The following is a 15,733-nucleotide window of genomic DNA, read 5'->3' on the forward strand; positions in this document are numbered from 1 at the left end:
AACAGATGGGGGTGGCCTCAGGGAGACTGGAGAGAAAGTTATTTGCAGACTGCTGGGTGACAGTTGCTTGGATGGCAGAGGGGGCAGAAAAGATAGAGAAAACCAGGCTGTTGAAGCTTTTATTTAGGTGGTAAAAAACACAGAATTGGCTCATTCCTGTAATCCCAGCACTTTGGGAGGCTGAGGAGGGTGGATCACCTGAGGTCAGAAGTTTGAGACCAGCCTGGCCAACATGGCAAAACCCCGACTCTACTAAAAATACAAAAATTAGCTGGGCATGGTGATGCGTGCCTGTCATCCCAGCTACTTGGGGGGCTGAGGCAGCAGAATTGCTTGAACCTAGGAGGTGGAGATTGCAGTGCGCCAAGAATGTGCCATTGCACGCCAGCCTGGGTGACAGAGCGAGACTCCATCTCAAAAAAAAAAAAAAAAAAGAGAAAAGCCTATTGCAAAGTGATGTCCTCAGGGGCTTCAGTTAAGGCAAGGAGGTGGGAAGGATCCTCCAAAAACAAGGTTGAGGGTAAAAAGGAGTTTGCACGTGATGAGGCAGCAGTTTTAGAGGGCGATGTGGCAGCACTCAGGAGGTCAGCAGAGAACTCAGCTGAATCTGGGGCAAGGAACCATATGATACCTTGTGGATTTGCTGGTATTGCAGCATGAAGTATTTGTTCATGTCAGTTTACTCCGGATGTTTGGTGATGGGAGATAAGGGACACAGAGATTCAATTTCCGCAGTCCCTTGGGGGATGGTGAGCCCTTGGCCTAATGGCTAAAGGTTTTGAATCACAAGACCCGGGGAGAGGTCCTTTTAAGCTTCTGGGTAGGGAGGTGCATTCCACCCCCGCACAGCTCTCGGTCATAACTTCTTGGAGGTTGATGCTATCTTCATGAGCGCAAAGGAGGAAGCCCTGAATTTTCTCTAAGTTGTCCCCTACTTTGTGTCAATCCACCCAGTAGGCTGCCCTCAAACCAAGCACGAGTGGGCAGGCGTACTTTACACTCGGGTTGGCACACATTGTTCTGTCACCTCAAACCTCTTTGAAGAATTCCGTGGCTTTATGCTTCTTGACCCTCCCTCTCTCGTGACTAGAAGATGCTAGCAGACCCCTGGCTTGAAGCCTGGCCCTGAGACTCTGGGGCAAGTTACATAACCTCTTTGTGCTTTATCTTATCTGTAAACTGGGAGTAATATTCTGGCTCAACTCACAGCATTGTCACCAGGATCAAATGACGTCATTGGTCTAAAGCACAGTATCTAAAACCTAGTAAGAGATCAAAGAAAAAGTGCAGCCCCATCTCTTCTCACTTCCTGGTTTGTTCCCTTGATTCCAACCGTACGGGACACTTTCCAGCCCATCGTCCAATTCTTCCTGCTATGCTTTTGAACATGCCTGGAATTCCTTTCCTTCATGAGTCTCCTCTGCCTTCTCGACTTCACTATGGCTCACTGTGTGTCTATAAGTTTCTACTCATTCTACCCATTCCTGACTCGGGAGTGCTGACACGTAACTACTCCGGTGCTCCTCTGTCACTCACTCCAGCTCCTTCCTAGCAACCATCAACTTACCAACATCGACTCATGAGCACGAGGGTCTCCTCACTAGGCTGTGCCTGACCTGTGGGCAGGGACCCTCCTCATTCTCTTATCCCCAGTACCTTGAACATTGCCTCATGCTCAGAGTTTCAAAATATCTGTTGAGATGTATATACTTAAGTAACAGGACTGTCTTTTCTCTTCAGATCTATTTGTCTTTTACAAGGAGACAAAAACTTTAAGTAAAAATGACCTTTGGCCAGGCTAGGTGGCTCATGCTTATAATCCCAGCACTTTGGGAGACGGAGGCAGGAGGATTGCTTGAGTTCAGGAAATTTGAGATCAGCCTGGGTGAGACTCCCATCTCCTCAAAAAATTAAAAAATTAGCCAGGCTTAGTGTCACATACCTGTAGTCCCAGCTCCTCAGGAGGCTGAGGCAGGAGAATCAATTGAGCCCAGGAGGTCAACGCTACAGTGAGTCGTGATCGTGCCATTGTACTTCAGCCTTGGTGACAGTGTAAGATCTTGTCTCGGAAAAAGAAAAGACACTCAACTGTCCAATTTCAGGCAACGGTCGGGCAGAGGAGAAAGTATTTATCTGGGGAAGAATAGGGTGATTTGCTGAGAAGGGAGAGTTATATTGGTGGGAGTCACCCTAGAATCACTGAAATTGCATTATTACTTATGAACGCTTCTGACTCCTCTCTTAATAAGGCCAATTCTGTATTTGGTAGCAACACAATTTGTTATTTTATGTGAATATGTTTTAAAAATAAAACAATCATATTTTATAAACTTATGCAGATTATTTTCTTTGTATCATAAATTATACTATTGAGCATGCTTGTGTAAAATAATGGGATTCTTCCTTTTTAGTAATTAAAAATTGTTATTCTTCATTTACACAACACATACAAAAAGATGCTACAAGAACGTTGTACTTTTAAAAAGACATTCCCAGTGAGACTGGCTTCATTTAAACTGGGAGTTTGATTTTAGGGAGACATTCTGGGCAGTTGTGCTATCTACCTAGCTTGATTTGTACTTTCTTATAAACTTGGTCTTCCAGGAAACATTTGCATCTGGCAGGGGTCTGTAATTCTCAGTGGGATAGATTTGGTCTTGGTTGATTTTTTTGAGGCCACCATTTTGTTGGTTGGTTATTTATACCTGCCCAACCATCTCACTGCCCAACCAGTGAGTTCAGGTGCATTCACTCAAAGTCCTTCTGACATTAGAATCACAATTCTTCCTGTAGATTTCCCCCATCATCTGATTCTCTAAAGCAGGCACAAATTCATACTTAGGAGAGATTTCATACCACCTGTAAGCCTCTCTCAAATGCAAGAGGCGGCCACAAAGTATTGCTGTTGAATCAGACACAGCTTTGTTGTGTTGAGCCTAAAGATACTTTTAACTTGAATTTTGCTTTTGTTTGTTTGTTTGTTTATTTTTGAGACAGAACTTCCCTCTGTTGCCCAGGCTGGAATACAGTGGTGCAATCTCGGCTCACTGCAGCCTCCACTTCCCGGGTTCAAGCGATTCTCCTGTCTCGGCTTCCTGAGTAGCTGGGACTAAAGGCACGTGGCACCACGCCTGGCTAATTTTTGTATTTTAATAGAGACAGGATTTCACCTGTTGGTCAGACTGGTCTCGAACTCCTGACCTCAGGTGATCCACTTGCACTGGCCTCCCAAAGTGCTGGGATTACAGGTGTGAGCCACTGCACCTGACCTCCTTTTTTGTCTTAGATAATGACTCCATGTTGTTCCTTGAGATGGTTTTGGGTTTACGGGAAGAGTTAAAAGAGAGTCTTGTGTGGTCTTTGAGGACTCAGGAAGATCAGCGTCCTGGGGCAATAGTTTCTTGACAGGATAGATGCCTGAAAACCAGCAGGGCCCAGAAAGGAGCATACCCTCAGGGAACCAGCAACTCAAACGCAAAAACTGGTAACCCATGTGAGCACCCTGTCAACAGGCAAGGTCAGAAATCAGAGATCTTTATGATTCGTGAGGCAGAACAGCCAACTACATGTGCATTTGATGTAAATACTCAGTACATTCAACTTTTCCCCAGTGTAGCTCTGCCTTCAGGCTTCTCCCCAGTCCTCCAGGGTTTCTCTTGAACATGTGGGCTGCCCACTGCTGCCTGCACCATTCCTCATTCCAGCTGTGTTTGTCATAACAGGTTTGCCAAGTATAAAATAATTTTTGTCTGGGCACGTGGCTCACGCCTGTAATCCCAGTTCTTTGGGAGGCTGAGACGGACGGATCACCTGACATCACGAGTTCGAGACCAGACTGGTCAACCAGGCGAAATCCCGTCTCTATTAAAAATACAAAATTAGCTGTTTGTGGTGGCATGCACCTGTAATCCCAGCTACTCAGGAGGGTGAGGCAGGAGAATCGCTTGAACCCAGGAGGCGGAGGTTGTAGTGAGGCAAGATTGCACCACTGCACTCTAGCCTGGGCAACAGAGCAAGAGACTCTGTCTAAAAAAAAAAAAAAAAAAAAAAAAAAATTCATCTTTTTGAGATGAGAGGGCTGCTGGAGGGTAGAGATAGGGATTAGTGGCTTAGTATACTTACCTTCATTTAATAACTATATTTAAAGGGAACTAATGAGAACTATGATGGAGAGTTTTCTGCAATAGAAGTAAATGTAATTTTCAAAAGTTCTTCATCATTACTGAGTACACTGAAGAGGCAAATGGACTGGCGTATAGCTTAGAGTATTTACTTAATATGTATACAAATCACCTGCAGCTCTTGTTAAATTGCAGCTTTTGTAGGTTTGGATTAAGCTTTGCTTCTAAAAAAGCTCCCAAGGGACATTCATGCTGCTGGTCCTTGACCCACACATTGAGTAGCAAGGCTTTAGGGGACTTCAAATTATTATTATTATTCTATGTAATTGGAAGTTATTTGTTTCTTAAAATATGTGTCATAGGTATGTATCTAATTTCTTCCAGCCTGGTAATTAAAAAGTATTTCTAGGGCTGGGCGTGGTGGCTCACGCTTGTAATCCCAGCACTTTGAGAGGCCGAGGCAGGTGGATCACTACAGCCAGGAGTTCAAGACCAGCCTGGCCAACACAGTGAAACATAGTTTCTACCAAAAAATACAAAAGTAAGCTGAGTGTGGTGATGCACGCCTGTAGCTCCAGCTAGTCAGGAGGCTGAGGCAGGAGAATCACTTGAACCTGGGAGCTGGAGATTGCAGTGAGCCGAGATCATGCCACTGCACTCCAGCCTGGGCAACAGAGTGAGATCCTGTCTCAAAAAAAAAAAAAAAAAAAAAAAAAAAAAAATATATATATATATATATATTTCTAGGCTTTATACTTTGCTGTGTATATTTGAATAATGGTAGGCTTAAGTGGTGAAATGTTGAATGGATATTACTTGGCCTCCAAAAATAAAGCTAAATGACAGCTTTTGTATCTTTAGGTGCTTTTAGAGTTGTTTTCTTTTTCCCAAAGAATGGTTGATAATTCCCTCTGTCTCCCTCTATTCACATAGGACTGAAATAGAAATAGGCTTAAATTAAGGCTGCACAACTTTGATTTGCTCATAAGGAAGAACTTACACAATGCTGGGGTATGTGCGAATCTTCATCACTTTGAAAAGAGTTATCTTTTCAAAGAGAAGAAATTCTAATGTAATCCCTGCCCTTGAAGAATAACCCAGATTCAGAGCAGAACCCACTGATTTAGATATAGAATGTTGGATCACTGGACCTTACAAGGCTATGGCTCCATGTAAGAATGGGAAGATGGCACTGTCACTATCCATTGCATAGACAGCCCCTGCCCAGTTCTCATCCTGTGAATCCTGCTCTATCTGCCTCTGGGAACACTTTGTTCTCACATAAAGATTCATCTTTGTCCCCAGGATAGAGGACCATTCTTGATCTCAGAGAGTTTGAGGACCTAGGAAGCCCTAGCTCAACACTGAAGTTAATAATGGCATGGTGGGCTGGGTACGGTGGCTCACGCCTGTAATCCCAGCACTTTGGGAGATCGAGGTGGGCAGTTTGCTTGAGCTCAAAGTTTGAAACTGGCCTGGCCAACATGGCAAAACCCCATCTCTACAAAAAATACACTGGGCATGGTGGTGTATGCCTGTAGTACCAGTTACTCAGGGGGCTGAGGCAGGATAATCTCTTGAACCTTGGAGGCCACCACACTCGGGTAATTTTTGTAGTTTTAGTAGAGATAGGGTTTTGCCATGTTGGTCAGGCTGGTCTTGAACTCCTGACCTGAAGTTATCCTCCTGCCTCAGCCTCCCAAAGTATTGTGATTACAGGCATGAGCCACTGCGCCTGGCCTATGCTGCTGTTTTCTAATGTCCTTTCTATGGATTTATGGCTGTACATAAACATGTCTCAGTTTAAATCTGACTTAAAACCTTTCTTGGGCCGGGCGTGGTGGCTCATGCCTGTAATTCCAGCACTTAGGGAGGCCAAGGCGAGTGGATCACCTGAGGTCAGGAGTTTCAGGCTAGCCTGGCCAACATGGCGAAACCCCATCTCTACTAAAAATACAAAAATTAGCTGGGCATAGTGGCAGGTGCCTGTAATCCCAGATACGCAGGAGGCTGAGGCAGGAGAATTGCTTGAACTGGGAGGTGGAGGTTGCAGTGAGCTGACATTGCGCCATTGCACTCCAGCCTGGGCGACAAGAGCAAAACTCCATCTCAAAAAACAAACAAACAAACAAAACATCAAAAAAAAAAAACAAAACCAAAAAACCAAAAAAACAAAAAAACCCTTTCTTGTTCTTGACTGGGTAGCCATTTTATTGAAAAGTAATTTTTCTCTTCCCTGATTTACTTCAAGGGGGAAAGCCATGAGTTCTGGGCATAAATGTGCCCAGTATGCACTCAGCAAGCAGCTGAGAACGTGAGTGTGATGGCAGGTGTGCCTTCTGACTTAATAATCCTTTGGATGTTTCCATACTAATGCCTAACTCACTTCTGCATTCATATCTGTGTTCAAGATGGCTTATGCTTCCAGAATAAGATGCTACCAAATCACGGTCTTGAGGAATGCTTTTGGTCTTCATACATTATATTCACTATTTTCAAAGGCAAAAGTCATAATTCAGAAAAAACGGCTACTGTTTGTGTTGGAAATATGGCTGGAGTTCCGTGCCTTGTTTGTCTAGTTAATCAGACCTCTGAGAGGGTAACATTCCTAGGGAAGTACTAATATGGTTTGGGAGGGGCTATTATTGGTAGATAATGGGTTCAGATAAGGGCATGGCTGATACGTCCACATTTATTAGAGATAGAAAGTGGAAAGAGAAATTGGTTGGAAACATTGCTGATTCAGACACACACACTTTAGATTAAGTTTATATGAGGACAAACAAATGACAATGAGTGGAAAGCATATGTATGTTTGCACGTGCGTGGATGTGCATGTAAGTATTAATAGGTAGAAAGCAAATGAACATACTGCAGATGTAGACAATTAACATGAGACGGCAGCAATCCTGTCAAAGAACTGATAGTGCAGGACAGGAAGACATTCGCAGCTGCTGTCACTCTCTTCCCTCCCTTTCTGAGGGCCCAGTCTAAGAAGTCTAAGAAGTGCCACCTCTTAGAAGTCAGTCGTGACTCTGCCTTCATCCCTAGATTGCCTCCATCGCTAGCTCTGATTCACCCTCACACTCCCTCACTAGGGGTGGGGTGTGGAGATTTCAGGTGCCTGCCGGAGCCAGGTAGGGCAGTCTAAGAAGTATTGCCATGCTAAGGGGAGTTTGGACAAGAACCAGTTTACATTTTTTCCATAAAAAAAAGAGTAGAAGAAAGAATGGAAATAGGATTGAATCTTCTAAGTTGTTTTTATTACAAATTCGCCTAGCCCTTAAAGAAAATGTATTTGTTATCTTGAATTATTCATAAATTGGGGAAGCATCTTTCATAAGTAGATATTTGGAGTTAAAATTGTAAACACTTATGAACTGAAGCATTTTGGTAGCCATAGCCATGCACATTTCCAATAGTAAAAATTTGCTTTTTAGGCTGGGCGTGGTGGCTCATGCCTGTAATCCTAGTACTCTGGGAGGCCGAGGCTGGTCAATCACTTGAGATCAGGAGTTTGAGACTAGCCTGGCCAACATGATGAAACCCAATCTTTACCAAAAATACCAAAATTAGCCGAGCGTGGTGACACATGGCAGTAGTTCCAGCTACTTGGGAGGCTGAGGCAGGAGAATCACTAGAGCCCGGGAGGTGGAGGTTGCAGTGAGCCGAGATCACACCACTGTGCTCCAGCCTGGGTGACAAAAGCGAAACTGTCTCAAAAAAAAAAAAAAAAAATTGCTTTTTGTTTTCAAAAATACAAAAAAATATATATATTTTTTATGACCAGTGCTATAGGGTAAGTATAGTTTTTGAAGACCAAAGAGCACCCTTCACGGATACACTGGGTACAATGTAGTTTCCTTCTTATCTGGGAATGGAGGTTGGGGACGGAGACTAGGTTGATGGAAACTCATGAGATGTGAACCCAGGAACAAGTCAAAGAAAACAAGGTGCAACAAGCAAAGAAAATCCCTGCCATGGAGCCTAAGTGCTGCTCTCCAGGAGTTCCCAGACCTTCCTTAGACAAATGCCTGTAAGTAAGGGAGTGGTTGAGAAAGACAGTGAGCTTATCGCACGGTAGTGGTTGTCATGGAGAGAGGAGACAGGACGGAGTCTGAGTCCATCAAGCACAGGCGAGAGGTGCCACAGGTCTCAGGAACTCTTGAAAACATCCTTGTGCGGAGGTGCACAGTAAAATATCTGACATGCATAAAAATGACCAAATCACAAAGAGAAGCTTAAATTATGCTCAAGGTCATTCACAGGTCAATGTCTTTTCATTTCACCCACCAGACACTCATTGTTCTCCTTGGTCATGCTGCTATGAGTGCCTTCTTCCTCTTCCTTTGATCATCCTTGAGTTCCCAGATACCGCAGCAAAGCCCCGAGCAGTCTTTGACATTAAGCAGAACCTTCTGGTGCTGCATCAAATGGTAACATCACGGTGCTATGCACAGTGTATACATGCACAGAACCCTCAGCCGTGACTCTGCCTTCATCCCTAGATCGCCTCCATCGCTAGCTCTGATTCGCTCTCACACTCCCTCACTAGGGGTGGGGTGTGGAGATTTCCGGTGCCTGCCAGAGCCAGGTAGGGCTGTGTGGGGACTGGGGCAAAGTGCTCTGGGCCAGCTGTGGCTCACTCCCCATTCTGCCTGTTGTAAGTGAATGCAGGACTGTAGTCTCCAGACCTTCTACCTAAAAGAAGTCCCCAATTTGAATTTTTATGTGAAATTTCTAATTTTTTTTTTGAGACGTCGCCCAGGCTGGAGTGCGATGATATGATCTCGGTTCACTGCAACCTCCACCTCCCCGGTTCAAGCAATTCTCCTGTCTCAGGCTCTTGAGTAGCTGGAATAACAGGCACCCACCACCATGCCTGGCTGATTTTTTGGATTTTTAGTAGAGGGGGAGTTTCATCATGTTGGCCAGGATGGTCTTGAACTCCTGACCTCAAGGGATCTACCTGGCTCCACCTTCCAAAGTGGTGGGATTACAGGCATGAGCCACCGCCCCAGGCCTGAAACTTATAAATTTTTATATGTATGTTAATGTAATACTTAAAAATATGTGGGTCAAATGTGACACTCTGTAGGACCAATCTGGCCCATAGGTTTGAGTCTGCCATATCAGCCTTATCTATCTTTAAAATTCATCCCATCTCTGAGTCTCTCCCATGCCTGAACTGTGTCCAATCAAGTATGTATTAAGGACAAAGACGTGTATTAAGACATAACTTCAAGCTCAATTACAATAATAATATTATATAATCACATACCATATATAATAGAACAGTAATATAATCTATAATGTGACAATATACCATAATAATAGAACCCTGGACAGCAATGTATTTCTCAAAAGGATTATATAGTCTTCAGTTATAAATGACATATTAGGGGAAAGAAAGTTTATACATAATTTATTTTTAAAAAGTTGAATTCATAATGAACAAAATAAAGCTCTAGTTAGTATTCTTCAGGGGTTGGAAATCTCTTTAAACTGTTCAGATGTAGCTGGGGGCACATTTAGGATGGAAGAAAGAGAATTCTGATCAAGTAAAATATAACTACTATCGTGTGCACAGCAAACATGCATTTTAATCAAATCATGGAAATAGGAAAGTCAGAACGGATTCTATTAATCATGAGGATTATATTAATCACGAGAAATATTTTATAGGCAATTTTGTTTGGTCTATCAAGTTTCTTTTTCAAAGAGTTATTTATTTATTTTTAAAAATTGTATATATTTATGATGTACAACATGATTTAATATATCAACAGTTTCTATTGGTAAAAATGAATGTATCAGTCTCATAGGAAGTCCTTTGTGAAGTTCCTGGCTCCGAAAAACCCTGGAAGAGTCCCATAGTCATCCTGGCTACTAATAACTTCCTTTTATTCCCTTTGATGTATACCTCAAGAACCCCAAATTTACCCTTGGGTAGCCTCAAATTCTCAGGTTGAGATTGTTTTGGGATCCTTTAATAGCTTTGAGTGGGCATTGTGGTATGAGCTTTATGCCAATCTAGTCTAACTGTACAGACTGGGGGAGGGTGGAGGAACTCAAAATACCTTATTCCTAGATGTCAACCCCAGGCTACCCTGATGACTGTCCCCACCTTGAGTCACTGCGTGGCATCTGGGTGTGCCATCCCAGGAGGTCCTTGCTCACTGCTGTCATAGTCTCTTGACTTGTCCTTGGATCCCTCTGAGCTTTGGGTCATCACTTCTTCACCAGCCTTGCAACTCTGGGTATTTCAAATGATTCACCATAGGCCTGAGGCAAATTTGCCATGCTCTTAGTGGAGCAGCCAGTTGTCAGCTTGAGCCACAGGCTTGAGGTCGCCATTGGTACTGCCACTTAAAAACTGAGATCCACACTTCTGCTCTGGCCCCACGGTTTCTGCGTAGACTTGTGTACACTTGCTCTTCTTCTCTTCTGCATCTCAAAACCCTGAATTGTTTGTCTGTAGTGGGGCTGAGAAGTCCTCTTATCATTATCCTACGGCACCTACCTGGAGTAAATTACTCCATGTAGAAGTTCTATGTGGAAGGCCTCTCATTCTGGAGACAGAGTCCAGACTTGCAGAGAGCTGCTCCAAATGCAATACTGAATGATTTTCACTGCCTTGTAGCTTGGCTGGGCGGGAGGGTGGAGCAGAGGAGCTGCCGCCGATTCTAGTTCAGCTTACAGGAGGCAATCCTCCTGTTCTCCCCTGGGAACTTTGGGTGAATACTGTGCAGGCTGTTATGCATCATGCTTATTTTACACTTAACAGTATATCTTGGAGATCGTGCCATATGAGGGCACGTCAAACTGTCTCATATTTTTAGAGACTACGTATTATAATTTATTTAGTCATTTCCTTATTGAGAAATGTTCAAACTTTTGATCACAGACACTGCTACATCAAATGTCCCTGCACACAGGCTATTTCACCCGTGTGCCAATAAATCTTTTTCAGAAACTTTCAACTGACACAATTAAGTAAAACGAAGAAAGAAAGATGCTGTAGTATTCGTAGCAGAAAGGCCATGGGACCAGGAATCAGAAGACCTGGGTTCAAGTCTCAGCTCTACTAATTTGTAAGATTTGGACAAAACAACTTGTCTGCAGCTCAATTTCCTCATAACTAAAATGGAAATCAAATCTCTTGCTTTGCTTTCCTTATGAGGGTTTTATCACCGTTAGATCTCCAAACACCCCTGCCTCGCTCCCTCCTCTCCTCTTTCGCTTCCTTCCTCCCTCCTTTCTTTCTCACCCAGTGTTCTTTCTACTATTCCACAACTTTAGGAAAATTTAATTTTTTATCTTCCAGAAACTACTCAGTAGCATACCCCAAAGAAGATCTCCTCCCTTTCTGGGGTCTCCGGTGTGGGATGGGCCCATGTGCTATCTCTGTAGCTCTTATTCATTTTCAGTAGGCCCAGAGGGACTAGACTACCTTGAGACGGGTCTAATATGCTCACCTGAGAATGGCTGAAGGGGTGAGTTGGTGTCTGAAAACATTTCAGCAGGCAGCATTCTTTGTTCCAGAAATTCTAGCAGATCCTCTCGCACTTGAAAGAAATGTGATTATTTCAAAGGCAATTGTTGGAATTCCAATGAGGAACTTTCATACCATTGAAAAACTAATATAGGACAGAATGACTCTGAGTTTGCATGTCATGGGGACAGGACTCGGGAAAGACTTTCACTATTTCTAAATTGGGGTGGCCCAAATCTCCCTGGTCCTCTCCATTTCACTTACACTGGGTGGGAAAGAGTGACTTCAACTAAGGATTTGAAAGGAATGAAGCCTCCTTCGTGCAAAACTGTCCGTCGGGAGGTCATTACGTGTCTTTTTTCTTTTTTTGAGACGGAATCTTGCTCGGTCACCCAGGCTGGAGTGGTGGTGCAATTTTGGCTCACTGCAACCTTCGCCTCCCAGGTTCAAGCAATTTTCCTGGCTCAGCCTCCAGAGTAGCTGGGACTACATGTGTGCACCACCACACCTGGCTAATTTTTATATTTTTAGTAGAGATGGGGTTTTACCATGTTGGCCAGGCTGGTTTCAAACTCCTGACCTCAAGTGATCTGCCTCTGTCGGCCTCCCAAAGGGCTGGGATTACAGGCGTGAGCCACCACACCCCGCCTGGTAATTACCTTTCATAGTACAGCCCTCATCCCACTTCATTTATTTCATGATTAACTCCTTAAAGATTTGACTTAACAATGACAGAACAGTTTTATAAATTATTATGGAACTAGGTACTTTACTAGCCAGTACAGTTATATAAATGGATAAGATGTATAGTAGTTCCCCTTAATCAACAGGGGATATATTCCACGACCCCAGTGGGTGCCTGAAACCACGGATAGTACCAAACCCTATGTATACTATGTTTTTTTCAATCTGATAACTGAGCTGGCTAAGTGAGGAACCAGTGGGTAGCACAGACAGCTTGAAAACATAGGACAAAGGGATGAGTCATGTCCCTGTTGGGACAGAGTGGAATGGCGTGAGATTTTACATTACTCAGAACGGTGTGTGTGAAAATTCCAGCATAAAGATAGAAACATAACTGGAATTTTCACGCATACCATTCTGAGTGTAATTTTGTTCCACTGCGTGGAAGTTTGTTTCACACACACCATTCTCAGTGGAATTATTATTTATGTCTGGAATTTTCCATGTAATATTTTTGGATTGTTCTTGACTGTGAGTAACAAGTAGCAGAAAGTAAAAATATGGATAAGGGGGTACTACCGTAGTTTCTTCCTGGAAACAACTTGTTGTTCAGTGGAGAAGAAAGACAGACAGACAGACAATTTGTTGTTGTCTTTTTTTCCCAGAACAAATTCACTCAATACTCACAATAAAGCATTAAAATACTCCTGGTAGTCTGGGCAATACTCGTTAACTACTTGTTCCTAGAGTTTTCAAGTTCCAGAAAGGGGAATATATCAAACCTCGTTACTTAGCAGCTAACATGAATCGTGCAACTAATCATTTCCATATTCATTCAGCATCAGACTATGAATTACTAGGCACCAGAGATACAAATCCTTGCCCTTAAACACCTTCTAATGGCAAGGTGGAAATTGTAGCATCACAGACTCCTGTGAAAGACTGCATGCTTGTCTGTATGATACAGTGTCCTGTGTCAAGTTCAACAAGGCTGCAAGGTTAGGAAATACTTTCTTGTAAAGAAATGTTGCTTATAATGGTATTTGTTTTGTTTAAAGTTTGACCTAAGCTGTGACGATAACTCAGTTGGGTCACTCAGCTTTGAGATAACAAAGATCTCTTGTTGCTGTGTTTAACTTTTATCATTCAGGAAAATTTTCTAAAAGGTTTCATCTGTCTGGAAAATGATATATTGAGAAGGTAGAGCTATACAGTGGGTAAAAACAGAGCTTGAATTAGTTTTTGACAAGTGGAGGAGCTCTAATTATACATACATGAATAAGGATCTTGTTTATTATAAAGAGGAATGTTTTGTTTGTTTAAGGAAGACAACATGTCTTTCTTAAAACTGCCACTTCAGCGAGAGTATTAGATTGGCATTTGGTAGGAACAAGAAGTAGCAGAGTTAATTCAGTTGTCCCAATTCTCTCTCACCAACATAATTAATATTGTAATAAATGAAAGACCCCTTCGTAGAATTTTTTAAAAAGGTATGGTTAACGTTAGAAACCTAACATCAACATCAACCTTAGTTGTGACTAAGTAGTGACTCATAACCATTTTGACTCAATTGACAATAATAACATATATAAATACAGGCTACATTTTACAATCTTTGTTGAGGTACACAGTATCAGGAAAAAAAACCTCCATGTAATGAGGAAGTAGAATGAAGCCTGGGGTTTGTGCTCTTGGAAGTCACAAAAGAAGTCACAGCAATATTAGGAATATCTCAAGATCTCCTAAACTCCATCTCAGTGCATCCCCCACATCCACATACTTCGTATGATTTGAGCAGCTATTTGGCTCTAGATAGAAATGGAATTTTTATTGTCACAATTCATTTAAATGGTGTTGACTTTGGGTGGCGAACAAGCTGGGATCAGACCAGCTTGATAGTGCTTCAGGCAATGATGTCAGCAGTTGCGTGTTAAACAAATAAATTAGAGATTCCTTTAATGCCAAGTTATGCAATCAGAAAGACAACAATCTCCTTCCATTTGCTTTTTACAACGTTTGTGTAATTTCAGGGCAAAACCCAGAGCAAGTCCACTGGCAAACCTGGGGAGCGGGGACCAGTGATTATTTTCTAACATGGCAGATAAATGAGACAAATGCTCCGACCTACCACCTACCGTAAGTCCCTGAGCCTGGCAGTGGAATGCTCCCCTGAGACCGGGGCCGCCACCCACAGACCACACTCCTGGTGCGCCTGACTTCTCAGCTGTTCAGGGCTGTTTCCTGGGCAGGCTGCAGTCGGCCCTGGCCTGTCTCTGGAGTGCCGAGCAGCCTTGCCTGCAGGCCTCATGAAAGCACACAGCCAACTGGCTTAGGTAGGGCTGCCTCACTCACTGGCAAGGGAACCCAGCTGGAGCTCGAGGAGATGCTGGTCCCCAGGAAGATGTCCATCAGTCTCCGGGAGAGCTGGCTCACAGCCCGCTGCCTCCTGCCCAGACTGGATGCCCGGACCCCAGGGACTGCGGCTCCAGCCCAATTCTATGAGTGTCGCCCTAGCCAGATGGGGGAAGGGGCCAAGCAGGAGGATGAGAAGGCCTGGGATACACCTCAGATGCAGCACAAAAACGTGTTGAAAACCCGCCAGCGGAAGATGAACCACCACACGCACCGGAAGCGGGGAGGCCGCTGTTCCTGCGGCGGAAGGTCCGGGCAGGACCCCTGAAACGGAAGCCGATCAAGCTCAAGAGAGACCCGAGGCGCATCTGCGAGAAGGCGGGTCTGAAGGAAACCCCTGGAGGCTGGCAGACCCCAAGATCTACCTGAGGGGCAGGTGAGTCTGGCGCCTCCCTTCCTGCCCCGTTGCTGCTGGTCATCCATGGTAATAAGTGCTCAGAGGACTCAGCTGTTAAAAAAAGAAAAAAAAAAAAAAAAGAGAGAGAGAGAGAGACAAACGCTGAGAAAAACTTCCAGCCTATTTCGTCAACCACCAGGAAGTGTGTGAGGTGAACAGTTGGTTGTAGGGCGAAGGCTGTACGAATCTTCATTCAAGGGACCAGTCCCCACTGACACCTGCCTCCAGATTGCAACAATTCTCTATGAAGTGTGCATTCACGTGTATGCTATTTAGCGCTGTGTTAACTGTTATGGTTGGTAATAACAACTGTCGTCTATTGAGGGGCTCTTTTTTTTAACTTTTATTTGAGGTTTGGGGGTACAAGTGGTATTCCATAGGTAAACAGGTGTCACAGGGATTTGTTGTACAGATTATTTCATCACCCAGGTATTAAGTAAGCCCAGTACCCAGTAGTTATCTTTTCTGCTGCTCTCGCTCCTCCCACCCTTCACACTCAAGTAGACCCCAGTGTCTGTCGTTTCCTTCTTTGTGTTCGTAAGTTCTTATCATTTAGCTCCCACTTATAAGTGAGAACATGCAGTATTTGGTTTTCTGTTGCTGCATTAGTTTGCTAAGGATAAT

The 15,733-nt window shown here is 43.7% G+C and overlaps 1 pseudogene; it reads left to right on the plus strand.

Annotated features, from left to right (window-relative positions):
• Positions 1–3,413: 3,413 nt before the first annotated feature.
• LOC105549189 lies at positions 3,414–15,092 on the plus strand (annotated as a pseudogene).
• Positions 15,093–15,733: the final 641 nt, after the last annotated feature.

The sequence above is a fragment of the Mandrillus leucophaeus genome, unplaced genomic scaffold (genome assembly GCF_000951045.1).
Source record: "Mandrillus leucophaeus isolate KB7577 unplaced genomic scaffold, Mleu.le_1.0 Scaffold430, whole genome shotgun sequence".
NCBI classification, from domain to species: domain Eukaryota; kingdom Metazoa; phylum Chordata; class Mammalia; order Primates; family Cercopithecidae; genus Mandrillus; species Mandrillus leucophaeus.